The sequence below is a fragment of the Bufo gargarizans genome, chromosome 2 (assembly GCF_014858855.1).
Source record: "Bufo gargarizans isolate SCDJY-AF-19 chromosome 2, ASM1485885v1, whole genome shotgun sequence".
NCBI lineage: Eukaryota > Metazoa > Chordata > Amphibia > Anura > Bufonidae > Bufo > Bufo gargarizans.
In genome coordinates, this window is record NC_058081.1 from 161,259,888 (window position 1) to 161,287,870 (window position 27,983).

The following is a 27,983-nucleotide window of genomic DNA, read 5'->3' on the forward strand; positions in this document are numbered from 1 at the left end:
ACGATCATCATTGATGGATTGCAAGGTGGACGTAACCATGGAAACAAGCAGTGTATAATGCAGTGAAAAAATGAATCCAGCCAGCAAAGGAGGCAATAAGCATACTAACAATGCAATTAGTTAGTGCCTTGCATTAACCTTCTCTACATGATAAATGCCACTTGCTGAAGTGACACAACCCCTTTCATTTAAAGGGCAACTCTTGCCAAACCTGAATTGTATTCTCTCCGATACCTTCCTCAATTTATACTCAAGAAAGTTTTGGCAGCCGAGGTCTAAGGTGCTTATGGGACATCAGACTGGAGACCTGAGTCAGCTATTTCAGCTAAAATGCCAGACATAAAGTTGTCATCAGTGAATTTTTTTTCCCTAATTTACAATTTTGTATCTCTTATTCCTGTGTATATTTTTAATAAAAGAATTAGAAAAAAATAATAAAATGGTGGCTATACATGGCAAAGACAGAATGTTTGGCTGGTAATTCAATAGTGAGAACCAAAATGATCACTTTTGAGCACTGCAACAAAACAGATATCATAGCTACCAAAGCTGTCCTTTGTACTAACTTCCAGCATACCAGAATTTTTCAAGCATTTTTGGAGAGGGGATTTTGTATCAAAGACAGTTATGACTTATCAACAGTTTTGGCTGTTTCCCCGACTGCCATTGAGTTTGAATGGAGCAAGATCTTGCATGCATAACTACTGCTCCATACAAACTCCTCCTTACCGTACTACTGTGGTTGAGGAGAAAGTTGAAGTGCACTCCTGTTCTAGTGAAAGTAGAGCTACCAATCATTGGAGACCCAAGTGATTAAACTGTGGATAGGGAAAACCCCTTTAAAGAAGTAGTCTGGATATAATCAGTGATGGCCAGTTCGCCGTGTTCGCCCGCGAACACATGTGGGCTGCCATGATAAATTACAAGTCCGGCGATGCACAGGTAAGTCCTTACCTGTGCCTGTGTGCGAGCTGGTCTGAAACAAATGCGGTCACCGGGAGCAGGCAGTTCCAAGAACAGCCGCCAGGGGCCTTCATCGGGCTGTTCTCGTAACTGCCTGCTCCCGGTGACCGCATTTGTTTGTAGACCGGCTTACCTGTGCATCGCCGGACTTGTGATTTAAGATGGCAGCCCGCATGTGTTTGCGGGCAAACACGGTGAACTGGCCATCACTGGATATAATAAGTTATCCCTTATCCACAGAATAAAGCCTCATTCACTCGTCAGTGTTTTGGTCAGTGATTTTCCATCAGTGATTGTCAGCCAAAACCAGGATTGGAGCCTCCACAGACATAAGGTATAATAGAGAGATCTGCACCTGTTCTGGGTTTAAAGCAGCACCTGGTTTTAGCTCAAAATCACTGATCGAAATCACTGATGTGTAAATTAGGTATATGGGATGATTATTAGATTGACTGGGACCCCCACTTAAAATGAGAATGGGGACCCTTTACCTGAAAATTAATGGAAATAACTAAGCACTGTACTTGGCTATCTGAAGCAGTTCCAGAGAATGATGAGGTGCATGCTCAAAAAACCGCTACATTCATTTTATGGTACAAGGCCTCCATTCTCATGACCATGGGGTCCCAGCCGTCCAACCCCCACCAATCTAATAGTTTTTCCCAATTCTGTAGAATATCCCTTTAAGGAAAAATATAAGGGCAAAAAGAAATGACATAGTGAAAAAGAAAGGGGATACAAAAGAGTAGATATATGGAGAAAAACTGATTTACAGCAGAGGGGAATTGATGTTTTACAACAGCAACAATTACTGTTTTTCCAGTACCAGGGGCCATCATTGGGTTAAATATGTTACAAAGTACCACAGCTATCTCTGCCAGCTAGCTCCAAGTGCCGTCTCCCTCTTCTTTATAGGACATAAAGCCAGCATGTGCTAAAAACGGCAAAGGGTCAATAAATAGTCAGAGAAAAAAGTGACAGCCCCAGCAGGATGGCCGATAGCAGCAACTTAAACAAAGAAGAAATAACTGTCAATTTATTTAACAGTTTCTCCACAATAGACTTGGAAATATATTTTCTTGCTGACTTTGTTTGTGAGTTCTTATATAAAAATGAAAACTTCAATAATAAAAAAGCAGAAAGCATTTGCAGAGACAAAGGTAAGGTCCCCATTTATAATGCTTTCTGCCTCTGAATATTCCTAACTACAGATCATATGTCACAATTAGCTGCCCTCAGACTCGGTGAAGGCGCCATAAGGCTTGGGGTCCCATCTACACCTTGAAGCAGAATAGCTATTTTTACTTTTTGTTACAATTGTAATTAATAGCATTAGTATTTCCACTTGAATACATTCTCACCATTTTCCTCATTAAAGTGGTTGCACTGTGACTAAAGGAACTAAGTAGGCTTCAAAAAGCCAAAAAACTAACTGCAGAATTTGTAAGATAGGTCCATGCTTATTGGCTGGAGTACAAGTTCACCCCTTTGCATAAAACTATGGAAAAGTCAGCAACACCATCTCCAATTCCATCTCTTCAGTTGATAAAGACCTCTGTCACTTCTGGTACTTCTTTAACCTCCATTGGCTGCCCCATTGGCTGATTTTAATTAGTGTTAGTATATAGCTTGGCCTGCTCCCCCTCACTCACTGAAGCTATATGGCACCAGGAGAGATATAGTGTGTGGACTCTCATTGCAGTCCCTGGTGGCCATGTGGCGCCGGGAGTGGTGTGGAGTGGGCCCGGCAAGCATGCTGGTAACTGCTTTCCGTGGATATAATGGAGGCCATTTTGGCAGCAAAAATGACAGAAATTCAGGCGGATCCAGCATGCATGTGGAACCTGCACTTTCTGAATTATATGGTAGCCGTCATGGCACTGTCACTACCAGAGCTTTGAGACGTTCTCACAGCTCTGTGTCTCCACCCCTGTGATGATGTCACTTAGAGTTTGGAGGTGTTCTCACTGTTCTGTTTCTCCGCCCCTGTGATGAGGTCTTTACTCCCAGCTGTTCCTCCTGTGTTTGATTTCCCTGCCTTTAAATCACCCCTCCTCCTATTGCAGGGTGTGGATTATATTTCTCTTTTCAGTTGTAGCTCTGCCTTGAGTATCTTCACTTGTTAAGCTACTAGTTCTCTGGACCTGTGTTCTGTTGCTGCAAGCACTCCGGATATTGCCAGCGGCCCTTGGATCCGTCTTCTCTGCGGCTGCAGCTCCATCAGCTAAGTGTGCAGACATTGTTGTGTACCTGGTGATTTTCTCACTGGATCTGAGGTGGCCACGGTTCCCTCCATATTCTGAGCAGGGCATCGGTGGCCGTGCCCCTTCCACTATTGTAGGGGTTACAGGGCTCATCAGTCTTAGGCACGCGGGCATGCCTCGTTCCACCACATGGATCCGGGCATGTGCTTTAGCAGCATAGGGAGAGTGTTGAGGGTCTGACAGGGGTCACCCTTTCTCTTCCCTAGTTTGGGTCCGGTCAGTAGCTCTTTTTACTGTGTATGCTCTTCTTACCCTTAAACAGCCGTGACATTATAATCCACCAAAACCGTCCTTGTTGACATGGATCCGCTTTCTGGCTTGGTTGACCGCATGCAGGGTCTTTCTTTGGAAGTAGCGGATCTCCGTCAATCTGTGACTCAGCTACAAGCATTGGGCTCTGCTCCGGCTCATGGAGTCTGTTGCGAGCTAAAGGTCTCACTTCCGGAAACGTTCTCCGGGGGCAGTGAGAATTTTGTTCGCTTCAGAGAGGCATGTAAACTCCATTTTTGTTTGTGTCCCCACTCCTCTGGTAATGAGGAACACAGGGTGAGGATTGTCATCTCCCTGCTCAGGGGTAATGCTCAGACTTGGGCTTTTTCGCTGCCATCAGGGGATCCTTCCCTTCGATCCGTGGAAAGCTTTTTTGTGGCCCTGGGGCAGATATATGATGACCCGGATCGTGTTGCTCTGGCAGAATCGAACTTACATGTTTTATGCCAGAACAAACTGTCTGCGGAGCTTTATTGTTCTGAATTTCGGAGATGGGCAGCTGATTCAGGCTGGAATGATGCTGCACTCCGAAGTCAGTTCTGTCATGGTCTCTCAGAGAGTTTGAAAGATGCCTTTGCTTTCCATGAGAGACCAACGTCCTTAGAGTCTGCCATGTCATTGGCGGTACGCCTTGACAGGCGTCTAAGGGAAAGAAACAAGACCTCTCCGTCCAGCCATTGTCAGTCTAGGGGCAATGGTGCGGACTCATTCAGTATGCAGGGGTCTCATCCTGTCTCGCTCCCCTCTGAGGAGGAGCCCATGCAGCTAGGCCGACTTGCCCCTGATAAAAGAGGATTTAGTCCTCAGAATATGGTGTGTTTTTGTTGTGGGGCCATAGGTCATTTGGCAAATGTTTGTCCGTCTAGGAGATTCTTGAACTGTACTAAGAGCGATAATAAGAGAAAAACCTCAAGAGGTAGATCATCAAGTTCTGCTTCATCTGCTACTTTGGGCAAAGTTGATGTGGGAATTGATGCTATTCCTCTGACTTGCAGTTCCCATTTTCTCCTGTCTGCCAGGGTGGCGCTAGAGAGCAAAATCATTCCTTGTGAGATTTTTGTCGATAGTGGAGTGGCCGTCAATCTTATTGACACTCAATTTGTAGCCTTGCATGGTTTTCAGGTTTGTACATTAGAAAAGGATATACCTGTTTTTGCTATTGACCCTGCCCCACTCTCGCAGAGATCTCTGAAAGGCATTGTTCACAATATCCGGCTAGCTGTAGGTGACACTCATGTGGAGGAGATATCTTGTTTTGTCCTTAACGGATTGCCTTCTCCTCTAGTTTTGGGGCTACCCTGGCTCACTAGACATAACCCCACTATTGATTGGCAAGGAAGGCAAATAAAAGAGTGGAGTGACTTTTGTAGAGAGAATTGTCTCACAGCGACTTTTGCAGAGGTGTCTACTAAAACTGTGCCATCATTTCTCTCCGATTTCTCGGATGTGTTTTCCGAGAGCGGTGCTCAGGAGCTACCTCCTCACCGGGAGTTTGACTGTCCCATTAACCTCATTCCCGGCGCCAAGCTGCCAAAAGCACGCCTCTACAATCTCTCACAACCGGAAAGACTATATCTAAGACCTATATCTCCGAGAGTCTTGAGAAGGGGCATATTCGTCCCTCAAAGTCACCTGTTGCCGCGGGGTTTTTTTTTTGTTAAAATAAAGATGGCTCTCTGAGACCTTACTTAGATTTTAGGGAGCTGAACCGTATCACGATTCGCGATCCCTATCCCCTTCCTCTGATCCCGGACCTCTTCAACCAAATTGTTGGGGCCAAGGTGTTTTCCAAATTGGATCTGAGAGGCGCGTACAACCTGGTCAGGGTCAGAGAGGGGGATGAATGGAAAACGGCCTTTAATACCCCTAACGGGCATTTCGAGAATCTCGTTATGCCTTTCGGCCTGATGAATGCTCCGGCCGTCTTTCAGCATTTTGTTAATAGTATTTTCTATCATTTAATGGGGAAATTTGTATTGGTGTATCTTGATGATATTTTGATTTTTTCCCCTGATGTTCAGACCCATCAGGATCATCTTTTTCAGGTCCTGCAGATACCGCGGGAAAATAAACTGTATGCCAAGCTGGAGAAATGTCTTTTTATGGTATCGGAGATTCAATTTCTGGGTTTTCTCCTCTCTGCTTCTGGTTTTCGCATGGATCCGGAGAAGGTCCGTGCTGTGCTGGAGTGGGAGCTTCCTGAAAATCAGAAGGCATTGATGCGCTTTCTGGGTTTTGCTAACTACTACAGAAAGTTCATTTTGAATTATTCCTCTATTGTCAAACCCCTTACTGACATGACAAAAAAGGGGACGGATTTTTCCTCTTGGTCGGTGGGGGCGCTTGCAGACTTTTCTAAGATTAAAGAGAATTTTGCGTCTGCTCCCATCTTGGTGCATCCCGATGTTTCCTTACCTTTTTATTGTTGAGGTGGATGCTTCCGAGGTGGGTGTGGGTGCAGTTTTGTCCCAGGGCCCCTCTCCTGCCAAATGGCGACCTTGTGCCTTTTTCTCTAGAAAACTCTCCCCGGCAGAGAGAAACTATGATGTGGGAGATAGGGAGTTGTTGGCCATCAAGTTGGCTTTCAAGGAATGGCGCCATTGGTTGGAGGGGGCCAGGCACCCTATCACCGTTTTTACCGACCATAAGAATCTGGCGTACCTGGAGTCGGCCAGGCGTATGAATCCGAGACAGGCCAGATGGTCTCTGTTCTTCTCCAGATTCAATTTTGTTGTTACTTTCCGCCCTGGGATCAAGAATGTGAAGGCTGATGCTCTCTCTCACTGTTTTCCGGGAGGAGGAAACTCCGAGGACCCGGGTCCCATTTTGGCAGAGGGGGTAGTTGTTTCTGCTCTATATTCCGATTTGGAGGCCGAGGTCCAGGCTGCCCAGTCTGAGGCACCTGCCCGTTGTCCCTCCGGGAAGTTGTTAGTGCCTCCTGAGCTACGTCACAAACTCTTTAAGGAACATCATGATACGGTTCTTGCTGGTCACCCTGGGAGTAGAGCCACGGTAGATCTCATTGCTCGGAGATTTTGGTGGCCGGCTCTTCGTAAGTCTGTGGAGGGTTTTGTGGCGGCTTGTGAGACGTGCGCTCGCGCTAAGGTCCCTCGTTCACGACCTTCAGGTTCCCTTCTCCCGTTACCCATACCTTCCCGTCCTTGGACACACCTGTCCATGGACTTTATCACGGATCTTCCTCGTTCCTCGGGGAAGTCGGTGATCCTGGTGGTCGTGGACCGTTTTAGCAAGATGGCTCATTTCGTTCCTTTCCCTGGTTTACCCAATGCTAAAACGTTGGCGCAAGCTTTTGTCGACCATATTGTTAAATTGCACGGCATTCCCTCTGATATTGTTTCCGATAGAGGCACGCAGTTTGTGTCCAGGTTCTGGAAGGCTTTCTGTTCTCGCCTAGGGGTTCGGCTGTCCTTCTCTTCTGCTTTTCACCCGCAGTCGAATGGTCAGACTGAGCGCCTCAATCAGAATCTGGAGACATATTTGCGCTGTTTTGTGGCAGAGAACCAGGAGGATTGGTATTCATTTCTCCCTCTTGCTGAGTTTGCTTTGAACAACCGTCGTCAGGAATCTTCTGATAAGTCACCATTTTTTGGTGCATATGGGTTCCATCCCCAGTTTGGGACATTCTCGGGAGGGGCTCTTTCTGGTTTACCTGAGGAGGAGAGATTTTCCTCGTCTTTGTCTACCATTTGGCAAAAGATTCAGAGTAATCTCAGAAAGATGAGTGAGAAGTATAAGCTTGTGGCTGATAAGAGACGTGTGCCTGGTCCGGACCTGAATGTGGGTGATCTGGTGTGGTTGTCTACAAGAAATATTAAACTGAAGGTTCCCTCCTGGAAATTGGGTCCCAAGTTTATTGGGCCTTAAAAAATTTTGTCAGTCGTCAATCCTGTTGCCTTCCGCCTTGATCTTCCATGGGTTTGGAAGATACATAATGTATTTCACAGATCTCTCTTAAAACCATATGTCCAGCCCATGGTACCCTCCTCTTTGCCTCCTCCTCCGATTTTGGTTGATGGCAATCTGGAGTTTGAGGTTTCCAGAATTGTGGACTCTCGCATTGTCCGCGGTTCTCTTCAGTACCTCGTTCATTGGAAGGGTTATGGTCCTGAGGAGAGGATGTGGGTTCCGATGTCGGACATTAAAGCCACTCGCCTTATCAGGGCATTTCATAGGGCTCATCCTGGAAAGGTGGGTCCTGGGTGTCAGGAGTCCACCCGTAGAGGAGGGGGTACTGTCACTACCAGAGCTTTGAGACGTTCTCACAGCTCTGTGTCTCCACCCCTGTGATGATGTCACTTAGAGTTTGGAGGTGTTCTCACTGTTCTGTTTCTCCGCCCCTGTGATGAGGTCTTTACTCCCAGCTGTTCCTCCTGCGTTTGATTTCCCTGCCTTTAAATCACCCCTCCTCCTATTGCAGGGCGTGGATTATATTTCTCTTTTCAGTTGTAGCTCTGCCTTGAGTATCTTCACTTGTTAAGCTATTAGTTCTCTGGACCTGTGTTCTGTTGCTGCAAGCACTCCGGATATTGCCAGCGGCCCTTGGATCCGTCTTCTCTGCGGCTGCAGCTCCATCAGCTAAGTGTGCAGACATTGTTGTGTACCTGGTGATTTTCTGACTGGATCTGAGGTGGCCACGGTTCCCTCCATATTCTGAGCAGGGCATCGGTGGCCGTGCCCCTTCCACTATTGTAGGGGTTACAGGGCTCATCAGTCTTAGGCACGCGGGCATGCCTCGTTCCACCACATGGATCCGGGCATGTACTTTAGCAGCATAGGGAGAGTGTTGAGGGTCTGACAGGGGTCACCCTTTCTCTTCCCTAGTTTGGGTCCGGTCAGTAGCTCTTTTTACTGTGTATGCTCTTGTTACCCTTAAACAGCCGTGACAGGCACATAACAGGTAAAATTTAGTGTTAGGAACCCGTCTAACTAGAGATCGCTTTGACGTGTGGCAGACGGGCTCAAATAATTTTGTACAAAATGATTTGCCAAGCATCTCTAACTTATTAGTATAGCATTTGCAATTATGATGCAACTTTACACTTTATTTGGTTTGCAGTGAACTGTTGCATTGCATGTTTTGTTTAACAGTCTTGTTCTCAGCCATAGCAACGTGCCCCTGCGCTTTGGGATGTGCTGACTGACCCCCTTTTTTCTTTGCAGCTTGTGCTGGAGGTGTGGCTGCCTCCTTAGTCGTGCACTCCTGACCAGCTCGTCTGCCCCATTGGCTGATTTTAATTAGTGTTAGTATATAGCTTGGCCTGCTCCCCCTCACTCACTGAAGTCATATGGCACCAGGAGAGAGATAGTGTGTGGACTCTCATTGCAGTCCCTGGTGGCCATGTGGCGTCAGGAGTGGTGTGGAGTGGGCCCGGCATACATGCTGGTAACTGCTTTCCGTGGATATAATGGAGGCCATTTTGGCACCAAAAATGACAGAAATTCAGGCGGATCCAGCATGCATGTGGGACCTGCACTTTCTGAATTATATGGTAGCCGTCATGACACATAACAGGTAAAATTTAGTGTTAGGAACCCGTCTAACTAGAGATCGCCTTGACGTGTGGCAGACGGGCTCAAATAATTTTGTACAAAACAATTTGCCAAGCATCTCTAACTTGTTAGTATAGCATTTGCAATTATGATGCAATTTTTTACTTTATTTGGTTTGCAGTGAGCTGTTGCATTGCATGTTTTGTTTAACAGTCTTGTTCTCAGCCATAACAACGTGCCCCTGCGCTTTGGGATGTGCTGACTGACCCCCTTTTTTCTTTGCAAATATGTCTATTGTTTTGTTTTAGTTTACATAATAATGCATTTTTTAAAACAAATCATGTTTTGTGTCTCCATTTTCAGAGAGCCATATTTTTTTTTTTTTTGGGGCGATTGTCTCATGTTGGGGAGATGAAGACGGAGGGAGCTCCCTACCTGTTAAACCCATTCCATACAGCGGTCCCTACGGACCGTGGCATGGAAGGGGTTAAATAGCCATCTCATGATGTACTGTGTACGTCATGGTGCAGTCACTAACACCCCATCATGAAGTACAGTATGTCATTGGTCATAAAGGGGTTAAAGGGCATCTGTCTGCATCCTCTGCACTTTGACAGGGTCAGACAGGCATAATCATGTTTTTACAGCCTCCCCTTGTCAATCAAAGTGGAGGTGCTGCTGCGGTTGCAGAAAAAGCAGAGTCTCTAGGTGTATCGGCAATGCTCTTGTTGCTACTAGAGGCGCATTTGCATATATTAAAATATCATTTTTTAAATGTTTTTAAAAACTTTGTTCATTTGCTTACACTTTTTAATAGTTCCCCCAGGGAACCATAACAAGCAATCATTAGATAGCTTTTCTCATAGACCCCAATGCACTAGCATTGGAGTCTATGGGGATTAGGGTTCATGCGCATGAACGTGGTCTGCAATGCACGGGCATCGGCCGCGTTTCTGCCGTTTGCTTCATTTGAATGGGTCCGGAATATTTTGTACACATGCTTTATTTTTTTGTGGTGAGGAAGCACAAACCAAAATCCCATGGAAGTACTCCGTAGAGCTGCCGCGGGCTTCCGCTGCATGCCTCCTCTCACGCCACAACACAGGCACAAACCCTTACACCTTTACAAATTGCAGATCCGCAAAACACAGATACGGGCCGTGTGCATTCCGCATTATGCGGAACAGAACAGCTGGCCCCTAACAGAACAGTCCTATCCTTGTTCATAATGCGGACAACAACAGGATGTTTAATTTTTTTGTGGAACAGCCATGCAAACATACGGACACAGAATGCACACTGAGTTTTTTTCAGCAACACCAAATTGATACGGGCTGCAAAAAAACTGAGAATAGTGAATAACTTTGAAGTTAGATGAACGATCTTTCATTCAATGAAAAGATCATTCATGGACAAAATATTTTCTTTCTTTAAGACAGGGTTTCTCAACTCCGGTCCTCGGGACCCACCTACCAGTCTGGATTTGAGACTATCCCACAGAATGAATATCTGTGGTAAGTTCTGATGCAAGTCCTGATGCATTGACACTAATTATATCACCTGCTCAATACTAAGGAAATCCTGAAAACATGACTGGTAGGTGGGTCCCGAGGACCGGAATTGAGAAACCCTGCTTTAAGATAACATTCCCAGAAGAATTATTCATGCGGTATAATTTAGCATGTAGGGCCAGTATGAGCTATTGCAATGACCAATATGGATTAAAATGTGTAAGGCTGCATTTGTGAAACAATTGTTTAACTATGAACCTCCTATCTAATGTATATAGCAGCCTATAGCCTCTGCAGATGTGCAACTTCCTATGCAATCAATACAATTTAGTGACATGATGTTGATATACCTCAACTGATATGTAGGCACTAGCTTTCCAACTGGTACTCACCACACTGGAGTTTGTATTACAAGCATGTAGAGTTGAGCGAACCCAAACTGTAAAGTTCGGGTTCGTACCGAACTTTAGGTTTTTGGGCACCCGGACCCGAACCTGAACATTTACGTAAAAGTTCGGGTTCGGTGTTCGGCGATTTTTATGGCGCTTTTTGAAAGGCTGCGAAGCAGCCAATCAACAAGCATCATACTACCTGCCCCAAAAGGCCATCACAGCCATGCCTACTATTGGCATGGCTGTGATTGGCCAACTGCAGCATGTGACCCAGCCTCTATTTAAGCTGGAGTCACTTAGCGCCGCCCGTCACTCTGCTCGGATTAGTGTAGAGAGAGGCTGCAGCTGCTGTGAGGGAGAGATCAGGGGGCGATCTTATCAAGAACTGGTTTATGTACTCAGTGATCTACAGAAAAAGTGTTTTGATGGTGCAGTGCACAATTTTTTTAAACCTGCCCTGAGCCAACTACTGCTGAAAATGAACTTTGCCGGAAGTGCCCGCCGGATCTGTGACACCACAAGTGAACTGAAAGCGTCTTCAAAATGCGTTCAGTGTTACTATGGCAGCCAGGACGCTATTAAAGTCCTGGTTGCCATAGTAGTAGTGGGGAGCAGTATACTTACCGTCCGTGCGGCTCCCGGGGCGCTCCAGAATGACGTCAGAGCGCCCCATGCGCATGGATGACGTGATCCATGCGATCACATCATCCATGCGCGTGGGGCGCCCTGACGTCACTCTGAAGCGCCCCGGGAGCCGCACGGATGGTAAGTATACTGCTCCCCCGCTCCCCACTACACTTTAACATGGCAAACAACAGGACTTTAGCCATGGTAACCATTCAGAAAAAGCTAAACATCGGATCCGGTAATGCGCCGAAACAACGTTTAGCTTAAGGCCGGATCCGCATTAATGCCTTTCAATGGGCATTAATTCCGGATCCGGCCTTGCGGCAAGTGTTCAGGATTTTTGGCCGGAGCCAAAAGTGCAGCATGCTGCAGTATTTTCTCCGGCCAAAAAACGTTCCGGTCCTGAACTGAAGACATCCTGATGCATCCTGAATGGATTTCTCTCCATTCAGAATGCATGGGGATAATCCTGATCAGGATTCTTCCGGCATAGAGCCCCGACGACGGAACTCTATGCCGGAAAAGAACAACGCAAGTTTGAAAGAGCCCTAAGTCACTGTCACATTTAGGACAGAAATACAGCTTTTTGGTTACTGGGGTGAAAAAATCCTGTAATATACTGCACATCTGTGATTACACGTGCATAAGTCACTGTCACATTTAGGACAGAAATACAGCTTTTTGGTTACATACTGCATATCTGTGATTACACGTGCATAAGTGACTGTCACATTTAGGACAGAAATACAGCTTTTTGGTTAGGGTGAAAAAACCCTCTAATATACTGCACATCTGGCATTAGACAAGCATAAGTGACTGTCACATTTAGGCCATAAATACGGCTTTTTGGCATACTGGGGTGAAAAAGCCTCTCATATACTGCACATCTGGGATTACACATGCATAAGTGACTGTCACATTTAGGCCAGAAATACGGCTTTTTGGTTAGGGTGAAAAAACCCTCTAATATACTGCACATCTGGGATTACACGTGCATAAGTGACTGTCACATTTAGGCCATAAATACGGATTTAGCATACTGGGGTGAAAAAAGCCTCTCATATACTGCACATCTGGGATTACACATGCATAAGTGACTGTCACATTTAGGACAGAAATACAGCTTTTTGGTTAGGGTGAAAAAACCATCTAATATACTGCACATCTGGGATTAGACAAGCATAAGTGACTGTCACATTTAGGGCAGAAATACGGCTTTTTGGTTACTGGGGTGAAAAAAGCCTCTGATATACTGCATATCTAGGATTAGACATGCATAAGTGACTGTCACATTTAGGCCAGAAATACGGCTTTTTGGTTACTGGGGTGAAAAAAGCCTCTGATATACTGCAAATCTAGGATTAGACATGCATAAGTGACTGTCACATTTAGGCCATAAATACAGCTTTTTGGTTACTGGGGTGAAAAAACCCTCTGATATACTGCACATCTGGGATAAGACGTGCATAAGTGAGTGTTACATTTAGGCCACAAATACCGCTGTCTTATAGAGTAAAAAAACAAACAAATAGAGTGCAATACCCTACATCAGGGTTTATATTGGCGGTTAATTATTTTTAACATACTTAACCACTTTTTACTTTGCTTTGTGAACGCTAACTATGAGGCAAACATCTAATAAGGGACGCTGTCATGGTCGTGGTGGTGGTGTTGGTGGAGCCTCTGGTGCAGGGATCGAACGTAGCCCTTCTGCCACAGCTACACGTCCTACTGAACCTACTACCTCAGGTCCCAGTAGCCGCCAGAATTTACAGCAATATTTGATCGGGCCTAATGCCGTTTTAAGGATGGTAAGGCCTGAGCAAGTACAGGCGCTAGTCAATTGGGTGGCCGACAGTGGATCCAGCACGTTCACATTATCTCCCACCCAATCTTCTGCAGAAAGCGCACAGGTGGCGCTTGAAACCCATGCCCATCAGTCTGTCACATCACCCCCGTGCATATCGGGGAACCTGTCTGAGCCTCAAGTCATGCAGCAGTCTCTTATGCTGTTTGAAGACACTGCTGGCAGGGTTTGCCATGCGCATCCACCTAGCCCTTCCCCAGGGGTGGAAGACATAGAATGCACTGACGCACAACCACTTATGTTTCCTGATGATGAGGACATGGGAATACCACCTCAGCACGTCTCTGATGATGACGAAACACAGGTGCCAACTGCTGCGTCTTTCTGCAGTGTGCAGACCGAAAAGGAAGTCAGGGAGGAAGACTGGGTGGAAGACGATGCAGGGGACGGTGAGGTCCTAGACCCCACATGGAATGAAGGTCGTGCCACTGGCTTTCAGAGTTCGGAGGAGGGGCAGTGAGACCGAGCCAACAGCGTAGCAAAAGCGGGAGCAGGGTGCAAAAGCAGAGCAGCCGTCTCCAAAACAGTTCGCCTGGCATGGCAAGGAGATGCCTGGCATGGCACTTCTTCACACAATGTGCTGACGACAAGACCCGAGTGGTTTGCACGCTGTGCCATCAGAGCCTGAAGCGAGGCATTAACGTTCTGAACCTTAGCACAACCTGCATGACCAGGCATCTACATGCGAGACACGGGCTGCAGTGAAGTAAGCACCTTCAAAACCAAGAAAGGGCTCAGGCCCCTCCTTCTCCCTCTTCTGCTGCTGCCTCCGCCTCCTCCTCCGCCTCTGGAGGAACATTGGCACCTGCCGCCCAGCAAACAGAGGATGTGCCACCAACAACACCACCTCTGTCACCAAGCATCTCCACCATGTCACACGGAAGCGTTCAGCTCTCCATCTCACAAACCTTTGAGAGAAAGTGTAAATTCCCACCTAGCCACCCTCGATCCCTGGCCCTGAATGCCAGCAATTCTAAACTGCTGGCCTTTGAAATGCTGTCATTTAGGCTGGTGGAGACAGACAGCTTCAAAATGCTCATGTCGTTTGCTGTCCCACAGTATGTCATTCCCAGCCGCCACTACTTCTCCAGGAGAGCCGTGCCCTCCCTGCACAACCAAGTATCGGATAAAATCAAGTGTGCACTGCGCAACGCCATCTGTGGCAAGGTCCACCTAACCACAGATATGTGGACCAGTAAGCACGGCCAGGGACGCTATATCTCCCTAACTGCACACTGGGTAAATGTAGTGGCGGCTGGGCCCCAGGCGGAGAGCAGTTTGGTGCACGTCCTTCCGCCGCCAAGGATTGCAGGGCATCATTCCTTGCCTCCTGTTGCCTCCTCTTCCTACTCGGCTTCCTCCTCCTCTTCTTCCACCTCCTCATCCGGTCAGCGACAGACCTTCACCACCAACTTCAGCACAGCCAGGGGTAAACATCAGCAGGCCGCTCTGAAACTGATGTGTTTGGGGGACAGGCCCCACACTGCACAGGAGTTATGGCGGGGTATAGAACAACAGACCGACGAGTGGTTGCTGCCAGTGGGCCTCAAGCCCGGCCTAGTGGTGTGCGATAATTGGCGAAATCTTGTTGCATCTCTGGGACTAGCCGGTTTGACGCACATCCCTTGCCTGGCACATGTGCTGAATTTGGTGGTGCAGAAATTCATTCACAACTACCCCGACATGTCTTAGCTGCTGCATAAAGTGCGGGCCATCTGTGCGCGCTTTCAGCGTTCTCACCCTGCTGCTGCTCGCCTGTCAGCGCTGCAGCGTAACTTTGGCCTCGCCGCCCACCGCCTCATATGCGACGTGCCCACCAGGTGGAACTCCACCTTGCACATGCTGGAGAGACTGTGCGAGCAGCAGCAGGCCATAGTGGAGTTTCATCTGCAGCACGCACAGGTATGTCGCACTGCGGAACAGCACCACTTCACCACCAATGACTGGGCCTCCCTGCGAGACCTGTGTGCCCTGTTGCGCTGTTTCGAGTACTCCACCAACTTCACCAGTGGCGATGATGCAGTTATCAGCGTTACGATACCACTTCTATGTCTCCTTAAGAAAACACTTAGGGCGATGATGGAAGAGGATGTGGCCCAGGACGAGGAGGAGGAAGAGGGGTCATCTCTAACACTTTCAGGACAGTCTTTTAGTAATGGCTCAGAAAGAGGATTTTTGCAACAGCAGAGGCCAGGTACAAATTTGGCCAGCCAGGGCCCACTACTGGAGGACGAGGAGGAGGAGGATGAGGAGGAGGATGGGGATGAAGCATGTTCACAGCGGGGTGGCATCCAACGCAGCTCGGGCCCATTACTGGTGCGTGGCTGGGGGGATACGGAGGACGCAGACGATACGCCTCCCACAGAGGACAGCTTGTTCTTACCTCTGGGCAGCCTGGCACACATGAGCGACTACATGCTGCAGTTCCTGCGCAACGACTGCAGAGTTGCCCACATTTTAACGTGTGCTGACTACTGGGTGGCCACCCTGCTGGATCCCCGTTACAAAGACAATGTGCCGTCCTTAATTCCCTCACTGGAGCGTGATCGGAAGATGCGCGACTACAGGCGCACGCTGGTAGACACGCTCCTGAGAGCATTCCCGACTGACGCTGGGGGACAAGTGGAGGCACAAGGCGAAGGCAGGGGAGGAGGAAGAGGTCGCCAACGCAGCTGTGTCAGTGCCAGCACCTCAGAGGGCAGGGTTACCATGGCCGACATGTGGAAAAGCTTTGTCACCTCGCCACAACAACCGGCCCCAACTGCTGATATCGAGCGGGTTAGCAGGAGGCAGCATTTGAACAACATGGTAGAACAGTACCTGTGCACACGCCTACACGTACTGACTGATGTTTCTGCCCCATTCAACTTCTGGGTCTCCAAATTGTCCACATGGCCAGAGCTTGCCCTGTATGCCTTGGAGGTGCAGGCCTACCCTGCAGTCAGTGTACTCTCTGAACGTGTATTTAGCACGGCTGGAGGCGTCATTACAGACAGACGCAGCCACCTGTCCACAGCCAACGTGGACAAGCTCACGTTCATTGAAATGAACCAGGCTTGGATCCCACAAGATTTGTCTGTACCTTGTGCAGAATAGACATTTATACCACCATCAAACATACATTCTTGTACTCAAGTCAAGTGCAATGATTCTTAGTTTTCTTTTTTTTTATTTGGCCCAATATTTTTGGGGCTACCTACCCAATAAAAAATAAAAAAAACATTGTTGGCTAACTGTTCCTCTTCCATTGCTGCCTCCACCTACAACACCACATTCACTGCCTCCTCAACCTCCGACTCCATATATACCTCCTTCTCTGAGTTGCAGGTTAATAATTTGTAATTTTTTGTTATTTTATTTCATTTTAAGTTATTTCCCTATCCACATTTGTTTGCAGAGCAGTTGCCATGCTCTTAAGCACATTTTACTGCCTTTTACATCCCTCTAGCTATTTTAGAGCCATTGTAATTTAAAAAAGTGGCAATTTTAGTGCCCTAAATTGAAAAAAAAATCTTATTTTCAATTGTCGGGTGACATTTTACATTTTTGGGCATATACAAACCCCTGCTCTGCATTGCTGACAGGGGCCTAAATCTTTCAAAATCCTCTGTTCTATTGATGGGTGACATGAACCCCATTTTGTCGTGAATGAACCCCTGCTCTGCATTGCTGACAGGGAACTACATTTAGTGAAAACATCTGTTACTGATCGGAAGATGTGCGACTACAAGCGCATGCTGATGATAGCATTCCCACCTGACAGCGGGGGCACAGTGGAAGCACAAGGCGAAGGCAGAGAAGGAGGAAGAGGTCGCCAACGCAGCTGGGGCACCACCAGCACCTGAGAAGGCAGGGTTAGCATGGCCCAGATGTGGAAAAGCTTTGTCAGCCTTGGAGGTGCTGACCTGCCCTGCAGCCAGTGTATAGTGTGAACGTGTGTTTAGCGGCAGAGAGCATTATCACAGGCCACAGCCAATGTGGACAAGCTTATGTTTATTAAAATGAACCAGGCATGGATCCCACAGGACTTGTCCGTACCTTGTGCAGAATAGACACTTATACCAGCCTCAACCATCCATTCTTGTAATCAAGTGCACTTATTCTTTGTTTTATTTTGTTATATGTCCCAATATTTTGGGGGATACCCCAATTTAAAAATAAAAAATAACACAAATCAGTGTTGGCTACCTATTCCTCCTTCACCGCTGCTTCCACCTACACCGCTACGTCAACCTACACCGCCACATCCACCCATCCACCGCCTCCTCAACCTCCTACTCCTAGATCCAGATTGTTATTTTAAATTTTTCCGTATTTTATGTTATTTTAAGTCATTTCCCTATCCACGTTTGTTTGCAGAACAGTTGTCATGCTCTTAAGCACATTTTGATGCCTTTTGCAGCCCTCTAGCCCTTTCCAGGACTATTTTAGAGCCATTTTAGTGCCCAAAAGTTCGGGTCCCCATTGACTTCAATGGGGTTCGGGTTCGGGGTCAAGTTCGGGTCAAGTTTGGGTCCCGAACCCGAACTTTTTTTTCAAGTTCGGCCGAACCTGCCAAACCCGAACATCCAGGTGTCCGCTCAACTCTACAAGCATGTTAAGCTCTATTGCTAGAAGGCTTAAAACAAACCATTATAACTAGATTGGTTGCTCTATGTCATCTTAAGGAGCCAATGCAGCAATGCACTATGAATAGACACTAGTAGCTTTGCACTAGCAAACGGTGTGAGCCTCACACCCTTTGTGTGGAAGGATTAATTTTTGCTCTTTGTGCACTACTCTTAAACTTCTAGCTTAGACAGCAACATCAAGATGTATTATTTGCTAGTGTCATGCTTGCACATAATACACACACACAGCTACTAAGCAATACTCTGGAATATTTTGTGCCCATTAGTAAGGGTATAATGATGCCCTGCATACCGCCTGACTGTAAACTGCCTGCAGGATATGTTGGCATTATATAAATAAAGATTATCATTATTATTATATCATAGGCTCTAAACAAGAGGTATTTTGAGCATTCCTCCGTCTCTCTCTCTTTATCTTGAATGTTGCAGAGAGCTTACCCAGATTAGAGCGCAGCTACAGTAGGTGACTGTTTCTTTACTTTATATGCTTCTCTGCATATGTCTTTTATCACTGCTAATATTTATGAAATCATTTATTCACTAAGGCTTTATGTAAGCCTATTTATTCCCGTATCTCGGAATCCATTGTAAAGAAAACCCTACAAGTAAATACTTATGATAAGGCTCTGCATACATTTTGCCCAATGTAAAATTAAATCAAATAAAATATGGGATAGCATAGCCATTGAGTAACTCTCACGTAAAACAAGTCACAGAGAAGATCTGTGTCCCCTTGCTGGGAGTTCAGAGCCAATGGTACTGATGTTAGCGGCATGGTTATGTCAATCCTTGAGGAGTACGTTTGGTTACAGAAATTACTATGGCTTTGCAAGACATCTGCACCACCCATATGACTCCAGGTATTGTATCTGCATACACTCGCCATATCGTTCTAAACAAGGAGAAGTCAAACGAAATCAATAGAGGCATAGCTTCACTGCTTTTACAAGGACCAATGTTACAGGCAATTATTGGGAACAAACCATTTATTCCTGATTATTGCCTGATAGTGAGCCAAGGTGAGAGCTGCATTGTCATGTAGCAATCATCTCCTCAGTATGGAGTATACAGTAATTGATAGAGATCATTTTTGGTTCCAGCCAAAATACATAACCACTCTTTCTAGCATTAATACAAAATATTTATAGAGTACCTATATTGTGTATATAATTGTGGATTGCAGTGGCTGCTCAGGGCCTGAGGATTCAAGGGGCCCATGGCCACCCAAACAACTCAGCATTTTAAATTGACCACAGCCTTTTGCCAAGTCCCTGGGTGTTGCTAACACCTGTCTTGTGTTACACAAAACTTCAGGTAACATCTTCTAAAATATCTAAGAGTTATCTTTGTTTTACTGTAGTGTTACATAAGACCACAGGTAACATCTACAGTACTACGTTACTTGTACTCTGAGAGTTATTACTGTGCGTTATCATGTATTGTTACATAGGACTGCAGGTAACATCTACTACGTTATCTGTACTCTGAGAGTTATTACTGTGTGTTATCATGTATTGTTACATAGGACTGCAGGTAACTTCTACTACGTTATCTGTACTCTGAGAGTTATTACTGTCTGTTATCATGTATTGTTACATAGGACTGCAGGTAACATCTACAGTACTAGGTTATTTGTACTCTGAGAGTTATTACTTTGCGTTATCATGTATTGTTACATAGGACTGCAGGTAACTTCTACTACGTTATCTGTACTCTGAGAGTTATTACTGTGTGTTATCATGTATTGTTACATAGGACTGCAGGTAACATCTACTACGTTATCTGTACTCTGAGAGTTATTACTGTGTGTTATCATGTATTGTTACATAGGACTGCAGGTAACTTCTACTACGTTATCTGTACTCTGAGAGTTATTACTGTCTGTTATCATGTATTGTTACATAGCACTGCAGGTAACATCTACAGTACTAGGTTATTTGTACTCTGAGAGTTATTACTTTGCGTTATCATGTATTGTTACATAGGACTGCAGGTAACTTCTACTACGTTATCTGTACTCTGAGAGTTATTACTGTGTGTTATCATGTATTGTTACATAGGACTGCAGGTAACATCTACTACGTCATCTGTACTCTGAGAGTTATTACTGTGTGTTATCATGTATTGTTACATAGGACTGCAGGTAACATCTACTATGTTATCTGTACTCTGAGAGTTATTACTGTGTGTTATCATGTATTGTTACATAGGACTGCAGGTAATATTTGCTGCATTACAGGGGTTCTATGAGATAATGATAAATCTTGTACAACCTTTAAATAGAAAACATTATAAATAGTCACCCATTTCTCCAGCACCGTTCTCTGCAATGACTAGGGGCTCCCTTTCCATTAAAGGGGTATCCCCATCTTGAACATTGGGGGCCCATAGCTAGGACATGCCCCCAATGCAGGTCCCACTTCTGGGACCGCACTTATACTTAGAACAGAGTCCACAGAGTGTTAGAGGGCGCACCACATATGCGCGGTCGCCCTCCATTCATTTCTATGAGAATGCCAAAAATAGCTGAGCGGTGCACATGGCTATTTCTGGAAGTCCCATTGAAATGAATGGAAAGTGCACTACCCAAGCGCGGTCACTGCTTCATTCTCTTCTATGGGGCTTATGAAAATAGCCTGGGCTCAGCTTTTTTCTGCAGTCTCGTAGAAATTAATCAAGGGTGGACACCCATTCGCGGTGTGCCCTTTGGCACTTTCCGGGCTTCGTTCTAAGTACCCGCATCTGGGACCTAGCTCCTAGCTCTATGCCCCCAATGTCTAAGGCTACTTTCACATTAGCGTTTTTTGCCGATCCGTCATGGATCTGTAAAAATGCTTCTGTTACAATAATGCAACTGCATGATTCCGTCATGAACGGATCCGGTTGTATTATGTCTTCTATAGCCATGACGGAACCGTCTTGAACACCATTGAAAGTCTTGCTCTGCACCACATAAAAACGGTGCAGCTTTTTTCTGTCCGCGATGGGGACACAACCAAACAGAATGGAATGCATTTTGGTGCATTCCGTTTAGTTCAGTTCAGTTTTGTTCCCATTAACAATGAATGGGACAAAACTGAAGCGTTTTCTTCCGCTATTGAGATCCTATGACTATGACGTATCTCAATAGCGGAATGGAAAACGCTAATGTGAAAGTAGCCTTAGATGGAAATACCCCTCTAAAGTACATTCCCTTGTAGCACACAGGACTGCTTCAATCCTTGTTGCTTACCCCTTTTGTTTCACATTTTTAGTTGCTAGCCCCCCATCATTACCTTTTTTGGCATTGCTGTTTTGTATGTTTTCTGTACAATGGAAGATATGTATGTGATGTTGTCAGGAATTTTCACATCTCATTTAGCTGTAGCTTTGGTTTCTCATATATATTGAAGAAAGAAGAGCAATTACAATCACTAGAAAGTGTTACTCCTCAGAATATTTGCCTGTTGATGTGTAGGGGATGTAAACAACCTGTCAGCAAACTGATTAAGATAGAGAAATCCTGCACCATCCTTTAGACAGGTGGAAAATATATCAACTGCGTATAAAGACCTTCCTCCCTCGTGAAGTGAATATTCTCCACAGCCAGTGAATGCTCAATTTTTGCTTTGCTCTGGGAACATTAAAGACGGTTCAATAGCGCCATCTAGTGCAAGATGTAGCAATTCTATTGACAGCACATAAGAGAGAGACTGCACATGTAAAAGCGAATGCATGTGGAAACTGCTGGTGTATCCGTAAAAGCTGATTGCCAAACTTATCCGGTTCTTGCCCATACTTCACCAACATCAAGGGTACTCTGCATTCCAACAGGCAGGAGAACACAAAGGGTGTGCCCCAAGGGAGACAAGTGTGCCCCCTCTTCACTGTGCTTGAGTAGGGCGCTACCGTGAGTAGGAGCATCTGCTATCGCTACTACCATTCCCATCTTCCTCACACTCACCACCAACACACCTTCCATGTGGGCCAAAGCATATCCATTCCAAAATTTGCATGTGTTACTTGCAGATTTGTCATAGATTTTGTTGCAGATTTGCCCCAGATTTCATCCATTGCAATAAAACCTGCACTTAAAATCAGCACAAACAATTTACACGCTATGGATTAAAAAATCTGAAAATTTCTGTACCGTGCACATGAGGCACTGAAAATATCATCTACCTAACCGTAACCGGTATTTTATTACGCACCACATGAACCTGCAGGTAATATACACAGTGTGCATATACCCTTAGGAAGCTGTTATGGTTTTTAATGCAGTTTTTGAGGCCAAATCAGGAGTGGATTCGAAAAAAGAAGACATATCTGTCCTTTATACTGTATCGTACTATAGTAAATGTTGGAGTTCTGCATACTGTTGGGCTGGCGCCAGCGAAGGAACTTGGCAGTCAAATGTATACAATTTGTAGCGCTCATAATAACGCATGCAATTCAACATGTAGGTTTATTATATAGCATCACATTCAAAGTGCAAAATCTAGTTTGAGGCAATAATCCATATTGGCCACTCTTGTGTGCCGAATGCCTCCATGACACATACCGACCAAGGCCTCAGATAAGACCTCTGAAGAAGGTCCTATTGCAACCGAAACGTTCAGAACACAAATGTGGTCATATATGTATTATTTTCTCACACTGGATCTTGCACTTTGAATATGATGCTATATAATAAACCTACACTTTATACTATACAGGTGAAACTCAAAAAATTTGAATATCGTGCAAAGTTCATTTATTTCAGTAATGCAACTTAAAAGGTGAAACTAACATATGAGACTTATTACAGGCAAAGAGAGATATTTCAGGCCTTTATTTGTTATATACGGCATACATATTAGGACATCGTCAGACATCATCCACAACGCCACCCTCAGACTTTAGACAAAACTCTGTCCTCCCTCAGCCAAAACTCTGTCAGACATCAGCCAAAACTCTGTCAGACATCAGCCAAAACTCCGTCAGACATCAGCCAAAACTCTGTCAGACATCAGCCAAAACTCCGTCCTCCCTAACTCAAAATATGCCCTACTACACACTCTTCACCTGACAGAGCTGCTAGCTGCTAGAGAGGCAAAGAACCTGTGATGATGTCATGACCATGTGACGAGTCACATGTGTGGGAGGGGTCAGATGTGCATAGCAGCTGGTAGAGTGTACAGAATTGAAGCCATCAAATAGAGCTCTGTACTAGAGATGTGTGTGTAACCTGCATGTAGCAGAGCTGTATGTGTAACCTGCATGTAGCAGAGCTGTGTACTGTGTAGCAGAGCTGTATGTGTAACCTGCATGTACCAGTGCTGTGTACTGTGTAGCAGAGCTGTATGTGTAACCTGCATGTAGCAGAGCTGTATGTGTAACCTGCATGTAGCAGAGCTGTATGTGTAACCTGCATGTAGCAGATCTGTGTACTGTGTAGCAGAGCTGTATGTATAACCTGCATGTAGCAGTGCTGTGTACTGTGTAGCAGAGCTGTGTGTGTAACCTGCATGTAGCAAAGCTGTATGCATAACCTGCATGTAGCAGTGCTGTGTACTGAGTAGTAGAGCTGTATGTGTAACCTGCAAGTAGCAGAGCTGTATGTGTAACCTGCAAGTAGCAGAGCTGTGTACTGTGTAGCAGAGCTGTATGTGTAACCTGCATGTAGCAAAGCTGTATGTGTAACCTGCATGTAGCAGAGCTGTGTACTGTGTAGCAGAGCTGTTTGTGTAACCTGCATGTAGCAGAGCTGTATGTGTAACCTGCATGTAGCAGAGCTGTGTACTGCGTAGCAGACTGTATGTATAACCTGCATGTAGCATTGCTGTGTATTGTGTAGCAGAGCTGTATGTGTAACCTGCATGTAGCAAAGCTGTATGTGTAACCTGCATGTAGCAGTGCTGTGTACTGAGTAGCAGACCTGTATGTGTAACCTGCATGTAGCAGAGCTGTATGTGTAACCTGCACGTAGCAGAGTTGTGTACTGTGTACAGAGCTGTATGTGGTACCTGTATGTAGCAGAGATGTGTACTGTGTAGTAGAGCTGTATGTGTACCCTGCATGTAGCAGAGCTGTGTACTGTGTAGTAGAGCTGTATGTGTAACCTGCATGTAGCAGAGCTGTATGTGTAACCTGCATGTAGCAGAGCTGTGTAGCAGAGCTGTATGTGTAACCTGCATGTAGCAAGGCTGTATGTGTAACCTGCATGTAGCAGTGCTGTGTACTGTGTAGCAGATCTGTATGTGTAACCTGCATGTAGTAGTGCTGTGTACTGTGTAGCAGATCTGTATGTGTAACCTGCATGTAGCAGTGCTGTGTACTGTGTAGCAGAGCTGTATGTGTAACCTGCATGTAGCAAAGCTGTATGCATAACCTGCATATAGCAGTGCTATGTACTGAGTAGTAGAGCTGTATGTGTAACCTGCAAGTAGCAGAGCAGTATGTGTAACCTGCAAGTAGCAGAGCTGTGTACTGTGTAGCAGAGCTGTATGTGTAACCTGCATGTAGCAAAGCTGTATGTGTAACCTGCATGTAGCAGAGCTGTGTACTGTGTAGCAGAGCTGTTTGTGTAACCTGCATGTAGCAGAGCTGTATGTGTAACCTGCATTTAGCAGAGCTGTGTACTGTGTAGCAGAGCTGTATGTGTAACCTGCATGTAGCAGTGCCGTGTACTGTGTAGCAGATCTGTATGTGTAACCTGCATGTAGTAGTGCTGTGTACTGTGTAGCAGATCTGTATGTGTAACCTGCATGTAGCAGTGCTGTGTACTGTGTAGCAGAGCTGTATGTGTAATCTGCATGTACCAGTGCTGTGTACTGTGTAGCAGATCTGTATGTGTAACCTGCATGTAGCAGTGCTGTGTACTGTGTAGCAGAGCTGTATGTGTAACCTGCATGTAGCAGATCTGTGTACTGTGTAGCAGAGCTGTATGTATAACCTGCATGTAGCAGTGCTGTGTACTGTGTAGCAGAGCTGTATGTGTAACCTGCATGTTGCAAAGCTGTATGCATAACCTGCATGTAGCAGTGCTGTGTACTGAGTAGTAGAGCTGTATGTGTAACCTGCAAGTAGCAGAGCTGTATGTGTAACCTGCAAGTAGCAGAGCTGTGTACTGTGTAGCAGAGCTGTATGTGTAACCTGCATGTAGCAAAGCTGTATGTGTAACCTGCATGTAGCAGAGCTGTGTACTGTGTAGCAGAGCTGTTTGTGTAACCTGCATGTAGCAGAGCTGTATGTGTAACCTGCATGTAGCAGAGCTGTGTACTGCGTAGCAGACTGTATGTATAACCTGCATGTAGCATTGCTGTGTACTGTGTAGCAGAGCTGTATGTGTAACCTGCATGTAGCAAAGCTGTATGTGTAACCTGCATGTAGCAGTGCTGTGTACTGAGTAGCAGAGCTGTATGTGTAACCTGCATGTAGCAGAGTTGTGTACTGTGTACAGAGCTGTATGTGGTACCTGTATGTAGCAGAGATGTGTACTGTGTAGTAGAGCTGTATGTGTACCCTGCATGTAGCAGAGCTGTGTACTGTGTAGTAGAGCTGTATGTGTAACCTGCATGTAGCAGAGCTGTATGTGTAACCTGCATGTAGCAGAGCTGTGTAGCAGAGCTGTATGTGTAACCTGCATGTAGCAAGGCTGTATGTGTAACCTGCATGTAGCAGTGCTGTGTACTGTGTAGCAGATCTGTATGTGTAACCTGCATGTAGTAGTGCTGTGTACTGTGTAGCAGATCTGTATGTGTAACCTGCATGTAGCAGTGCTGTGTACTGTGTAGCAGAGCTGTATGTGTAACCTGCATGTAGCAGAGCTGTGTACTGTGTAGCAGAGCTGTATGTGTAACCTGCAGGTAGCAGTGCTGTGTACTGTGTAGCAGAGATGTGTGTGTAACCTGCATGTAGCAGAGCTGTGTTCTGTGTTACAGAGATGTGTGTGTAACCTGGGAACTATAAAAAAGTGTAAAAAATAAAATATGAATCAGATAACCCCCCTTTTCCCAAAATGAAAATAAAAGAACTGAAAAAATACACCTAATGGGTGTCGCAATGTGTAAAAACACCCATTGTATAAAAATATATTCCCCATACGGCAAACAGCAAAACAGAAAAAAAAAGAGTCCAAATGTCCGATTCGCCGTTTTTGGTCGCTTCATTTACATAGTAACATAGTACATAAGGCCGAAAAAAGACATTTGTCCATCCAGTTCGGCCTGTCATCCTGCAAGTTGATCCAGAGGAAGGCAAAAAAAAACCTGAGGTAGAAGCCAATTTTCCTCACTTTAGGGGAATAAAAAATTCCTTCCTGACTCCAATCAGGCAATCAGAATAACTCCCTGGATCAACAACCCCTCTCTAGTAGCTATAGCCTGTAATATTATTACGCTCCAGAAATACATCCAGGCCCCTCTTGAATTCCTTTATTGTACTCACCATCACCACCTCCTCAGGCAGAGAGCTCCATAGTCTCACTGCTCTTACCATAAAGAATCCTCTTCTATGTTTGTGTACAAACCTTCTTTCCTCCAGACGCAGAGGATGTCCCCTCGTCACAGTCACAGTCCTGGGAATGAATAGATGATGGGATAGATCTCTGTACTGTCCCCTGATATATTTATACATATTAATTAGATCTCCTCTCAGTCGTCTTTTTTCTAAAGTGAATAACCCTAATTTTGATAATCTTTCAGGGTACTGTAGTTGCCCCATTCCAGTTATTACTTTAGTTGCCCTCCTCTGGACCCTCTCCAGCTCTGCTATGTCTGCTTTGTTCACTGGAGCCCAGAACTGTACACAGTACTCCATGTGTGGTCTGACTAGCGATTTGTAAAGTGGTAGGACTATGTTCTCATCACAGGCATCTATGCCCCTTTTGATGCAACCCATTATCTTATTGGCCTTGGCAGCAGCTGCCTGACACTGGTTTTTGCAGCTTAGTTTGCTGTTTATTAAAATTCCTAGATCCTTTTCCATGTCAGTGTTAGTATGTACGGGTGACTTGTATATTACTTCCCATGTGCATAACCTTACATTTGTCAGTGTTAAACCTCATCTGCCACTTATCTGCCCAAGCCTCCAATCTGTCCAGATCGCTCTGTAGTAGTATACTGTCCTCTTCAGTGTTAATTACTTTACACAGTTTAGTGTCATCAGCAAAAATTGATATTTTACTATGCAAGCCTTCTACAAGATCATTAATAAAAATATATGAGAATAGGGCCCAATACTGACCCCTGAGGTACTCCACTAGTGACAGTGACCCAATCTGAGTGTGTACCATTAATAGCCACCCTCTGTTTTCTACCACTTGAGCCAGTTACTTACCCACTTACAGACGCTTTCTCCCAGTCCGAACATTCTCATTTTATATACTAACCTTTTATGTGGTACAGTGTCAAACGCTTTGGAGAAGTCCAGATACACGACATCCATTGATTCGCCGCTGTCAAGTCTAGAACTTACCTCCTCATAGAAACTGATTAAATTAGTTTGACATGACCGATCCCTCACGAAGCCATGCTGATATGGCGTTATTTGCTTATTTCCGTTGAGATGCTCTAAGATAGCATCTCTCAGAAAACCTTCAAACAGTTTACCCACAACAGATGTTAAACTTACCGGCCTATAGTTTCCAGGCTCTGTTTTTGAACCCTTTTTGAATATTGGCACCACATTTGCCATGCACCAATCCTGTGGGACATTCCCTGTCAGTATAAAGTCTGTAAATATCAGAAATAAGGGTCTGGCTATGACATTACTTAATTCCCTTAGGATACGGGGGTGTATGCTACAATTTTTTTTATAAAAAGTGATCGAAAAGTCAGAATGGTATCAGTGAAAAGTTCAGATTGCCCTGCAAAAAATGAGCCCCACCCAGCTCCATACACATAATTACAAAAAAGTTATAGGGGTCAAAATATGGCGAAAAAAAAAAAATCAGATTCTGGAAATCTCCTGTCACTCCGAGTTAGGCC